Source organism: Alligator sinensis, unplaced genomic scaffold (assembly GCF_000455745.1).
Source record: "Alligator sinensis unplaced genomic scaffold, ASM45574v1 scaffold301_2, whole genome shotgun sequence".
NCBI lineage: Eukaryota > Metazoa > Chordata > Crocodylia > Alligatoridae > Alligator > Alligator sinensis.
In genome coordinates, this window is record NW_005841874.1 from 535,617 (window position 1) to 540,807 (window position 5,191).

Sequence of the window (5,191 nt, forward strand, 5' to 3'; positions counted from 1 at the left end):
GGGCACAGGGGGGGGCTGGGGCACCCCACCACTGTGCACTGCCTGTCGAGACAGGGCGAGCTCTGCCTTGGCTTTGTCCCCACCCGGCCTCCGCCTCCCCTCAGCCCGCCCCGCGTCCGTGGCGAGAGGAGGGTCGGGGTGTCCTCGAGTGACAGACGCCTTCTGTGAGAAGAGAAAGAGGGTGTAAAAAAAAAGGTGTCGGGTTTCGTCTCGCTGAAGGACGGAGCGGCAGAAAACTGGGACGGTCCCGGCAGGGCTCGCTCCGGAAGCCGAGGACAGCGAGCAAACCGGGCGGCCACGCTTGATAAAAATTAAAATGGCCCTGAATATTTGGATGATGGGTATCGTAGGAAGATGCTTGCAGTTTCGCGGAGAGGGCCAAGTGAAATTGAAATCGAAAACGTCTTCTTTTCTTCCTTGTTTTTTCGTTGAATTTGTATCCGAATTAGCCAAAACTAATTCCAAATGCGGGAGTCCAGAACCAGACATGGCCCTGCTACCGGCAAGCATCCTCCGCCCACACCTGGGGCTTTCGACATTTCCAAAACCTTTGGCAGGCATCCTACTGGCAGGCCCAAGCCCGGAGGCTCAGGGTTCGGATAAGCCCCCGAGTTGTGTTCACCCGCAGCCGTACGGCCCTCGGAGCAAGCAAGGGAGGAGACTCCCGTTTGCGTAAACTGGGCTTAAAGCCAGTACTGAACCACGCCAGAAGAGCAGCTCTCCTGCGAAGCGGCTCAGGAAAGCTGCCTTCTTGGACACAGACACGTGGCATTTCCCCTGCCGGGTTAAGAAGCAACGATGCTTGATCTGAGCTTTCAAGAGGCCGAGAAATGTCTTATTGGTCATCAAAATTAAGCCTCCAAGGGGCCGCAAATGACTCTTTTGCTCAGGGCCCCAACGAACCTAAGGCTGAGGAGATGAGAGAGAAATGGGCTTTCGACCCAGTTGCAGTCAGAGGCTGCGGCTCAGGAGCCTGCGGCAGCGTCTTTCCCAGCTTTGCCGCCCCTGAAAGAAAAGCGGGAAGGGGAACCCGCGTTCCCTCACCCCGTTCACCCTTTGCAGGGACTGTGCTATATATACACAACAGAGCCGCTGCCCAGGACAGGACCCCAGAGAGCTGGCAGTCTTACGCAGAGCTTAGCTTATGGATTGAATGGGGTGGTTTGGATTGGACTCATCCTGCCTCGGGCAGGGGGCTGGACGTGATGACCTCTGGAGGTCCCTTCCAGCCCCACTGCTCTGCGATGCTATGATATTGATGTTTCTCCAGCATGTGACAGGAGGACAGAGACCATTTCCACACGCAGAAGTCCGGGTTCCCATATCCGAACTGAACTGCTAGGCACAACAGCAATCCAAGCCACATTTGCTAAGGGTTAGTTCACTAACAAGTAAAGAAAACAGAAACTTTATCCCTGCAGAACAAACACCCCTCACGAGGGAGCTGCGACCTCTTCTATTTTCATAATTTCTTCTGGTCCAGTAATCCCCCTCTATGTTCCTTTCATAACCAAGACATCAGCTGAGATTCAGTTCAGCAGTTTATATAACAACTGCTTACAACGTAAGTATTGTTCTGCCTGAGAGCAGATAGTCTTAAGAAATCTGAAATAAGAACAGCAAGTGAAGAACAAGCCCTCAAATGGTTTCAGGTCCAGGAGGCCAAACAGCACAAAGGCAAAATGGCATTGCTGTGTAGCGGTGGATTTGCAGTCAGCCTGTAACAGGAGACCCACCAGCATCCAGAGCGCTCTGCAACGCAAACACTTCCATGCTCCTGGGTTCCTGTGCCATTTCTGGCACAATTAAGAACCAGCCCTGTGGATGACACACTAATATCTTGGGACAGCAGAACTGCAAGTCACTTGCTACTCAGCAGCTCAGAGCGGGGCAGCCACAAAAGCGCAGAGTTACTGTTAGGCAATCATCTGCCTTCCTGTGGAATATTCCACTGTGAGCTCACAGCTGTGAAGTTTCAAACTGGTTTGGTTGCAATTAAAGAAAAACATCCCAACCAGAATAAACGCTGAATGATAGGGTGCACTTCACGTGCTAAAAACATGAGTGGATATTTGGGCAGGAGCCAGGAGGGGGAAAGACAATTTTTAGAGGAAGCCGAGAACACTTCTGAACAGTTACAAAACTAGATCTTCATCTGCATCAAATGCACTGTAGTACAAGTAAATACATGGCTAGTTCAGCAGTGCGAAGCAGAAAGGGACAGAGGGTGAAAAACTTGGAGAAACAATCCAAGAACCTGAGCATCATTTAAAGTTCAAAATAAATCACTTATTTTAGGGTGTAACCTGGCTCATTTTGAACAGAAAACAATACCTGCCAGGTGAGCTCTATCGTAGCTGTGATGACTCAGGGAATGTGACCAAGGAAAGGTGTTGGATCAGACCTTTTACTGGACTAACTGTCTAGATGTGAAACCAGCTTTTGGGAACAAAATGACTATCTTCAGGTCTGGGAAAGAAGCAGGTACAACTCAAGCTAAATAAATACCAGATAAAACAATGACTTGTGTATTTATAGTTTGCCTTCATATACAATGGGGAAGTGGTCCCTGATCCATAAATGCTCCTACTATGCTGCATTCCTGTTACTACTGGAGTACCACCAGTTGTACTCAGCCTTCCAGTCCTTATGAAAGGTGTATAATAGCCTCCTCCCCAAGCCAGTCTTTGGATCCTGTATTGTGGGAGCAACAAGAGAGTACCTGGTTCAAAAGGAGGGAGAGGCAGCAGGAAAAAGATGAAGAACTTTCCACGGTACATCAAAACAACTGATAAGTGAGTTAGTGGGGAGACCCATGGAGGACATTGAACCAGGAATGGTAGTGGGAGTCAAGGGAGCAGTGGCTGCATCTACAAGAGCATCTCCTTCAAGTCCCTTACTATATCACTAGCATTGGAACAGCTCCAGTGGGGGCAGGTAGGAACAGTGGGACTGTTCGGGTAGAGCGGTGCCTCCCAGCTCTTCGTGAATTAGTCCTGAACAACATCTCTCAGCATCAGCAGCTTCTTTCTGCTGCAAGTGTAAATGCTCCTAGGCTAGTGCGCTGGTGAAGCAAAATACTTGCATAACCCACCTCAGTGTGTTGTTATGAGTCTCCACCAGTCTCATACCTTTGTCAGTAAGAGACTCCATCTTTGTGAGTATGACACTCCCCCAGTCTCATACCCTTGCAGGAGAGGATGCAAGGGTTTGAGTGCAGCTGGCTAGAGGAGTTACCTCTTCAGTGGCAGAGGCTCGTGCTATTATTGCTTGAAGTCCCAGCTTCATTTCCCCAATGCTGAACAATGACGACAGCTGTTATGTAAACAAAGCCACTAAGAGATTATAAAACTCTCACTGGTTCAAGGTCAGGGATTCATTCTGTTCAGTCCTAGGCCAGGGACGGAGAAGCAGAGCCACACCAATGGCAGCCTTAAAGCAGCATCTCATGCACTATGAAAGCTAGAAGATACTTGATAGCATGAGACAGCTGGAATTCCCAGGGGTACAGCAATGCTGCTTCTAGGCCTGGCGGATCGCAGGGATACAGGACCATGGCAGTCACCCCATTCCAATTGCCAGCCTGCCGTTTTTGCCACTTGAATGAAAACACGATTTTAGTGTTGCAAGAACCACTAGCTAGAAGCCAGGGCTGCAAGCAGAGACCAGAACTGGTGCAGAGAGCATGCTAAGTCAGTCAGAGACAGCTGCCGCTGAGGATGAGAGACATGTGTGCCAGAGATGGAACACTGTTGGAGGAAGAGATGATGCAGCTTAGAATAAACCCAGATGATTTGATTCAAGCCATTAGGATGCAACAAATGAATTTTCACTAGGTGGTCCAGGAAGTTGCAAGCTCAGCCTGTGCAACAATGTTGCGTGCCTATCCAGCTTCTACACCAGTGAGTCTCAAGCAGGTTGCTGTGGCACCTTAGGGTGTCTTGAGACCCTTTGCATGGCAACTTGAATATTAGCACTGTTAAGAGTTGCAAACACAATTCACAAGATAAACCCAGAGATTTGAAATAGAAATCTATAGTGTTCAAAGAAGTCTGACCTGTTGAGGTCTTTCTGAGTTCTTTGCAACAGAAGAATTGCTCTAGTATTTCTCTGTAGTAAACAAAAAAAAAAAAGAAAACTAAGAGCTGGCATTTCCCCCCTGGTGCCTTGAGTCTAAAAAGGTTGAGAAGCACTGTTTCTTACCGTGTTCATCACAGACCTACCTGGCCACCTGTTTCCACTCACCAAGGCACTTCAAGCAAAGCTTTGCTTCCAAGTACCTTAAATCAAGCTGCATGCAACACCTTCTCTAAGGCAGAATGAGCAGTCATCAATCAAGCCTTTAGGAGCTCTCTCCCAGTTAAAACCTGGGGCCTGAGGAGCAGTGCAGTGATGGCTTGGATCACCAAAATTCCCTCTCAGAACCACAGGCACCCAGTGGAAAAGCCTTGTGAAGTGCATGATTGCAGGAAGGAGGTGGATTAGCATCATCCATATACCTGATTGACTCAAAGACCTCTTTAACAAATTCTTCACCTCGGAACGCCTCAAGACCTAAGGTTGAGGAGGACCGGGTTAGAGTGCTTCTGGAGGGGCTGGACGTGTTCAAGTCAGCAGGTCCAGATGCTCTCCACCCCAGGGTGCTGAGGGAGCTAGCAGGGGTTATTGCTGGGCCCTTGGCATGGCTTTACGAACACTCATGGTGCTCGGGCCAGGTGCCAGATGATTGAAAGATAGCCAATGTGGTCCCCATCTTTAAGAAAGGGAGGAGGGAGGACCCGGGCAACTATAGGCCCATCAGTCTTACCTCAATCCTGGGGAAACTCTTTGAGAAGATCATCAAGGAGCACATCTATGATGGGCCGGCATCGGGGATGATGCTCAAGGGCAACTGGCACGGTTTCATTAGAGGCAGGTCACGTCAGACCAACCTGATTGCCTTTTACGATCAGGTCACAAAAGCATTGGATGCAGGTGTTGCCGTGGATGTAGTCTTTCTAGACTTCAGCAAGGCCTTTGACACTGTCTCCCATCCCATCCTCATTAAAAAACTAGGTGACTGTGGCATTGATGCCTACACAGTCAGATGGATTGCTAATTGGCTGAAGGGTCATACTCAGAGGGTGGTGGTGAATGGGTCATATTCGACCTGGGGGGAAGTGGGCAGCGGAGTCCCCCAGGGCTCGGTCCT

The 5,191-nt window shown here is 49.5% G+C and overlaps 1 protein-coding gene across 4 annotated transcripts in view; it reads right to left on the reverse strand.

Moving 5' to 3' along the window:
- ABCC5 (ATP binding cassette subfamily C member 5) overlaps positions 1-5,191 on the reverse strand; it is an 84,038-nt gene that overhangs the window by 66,404 nt on the left and 12,443 nt on the right. The window lies entirely within an intron of this gene.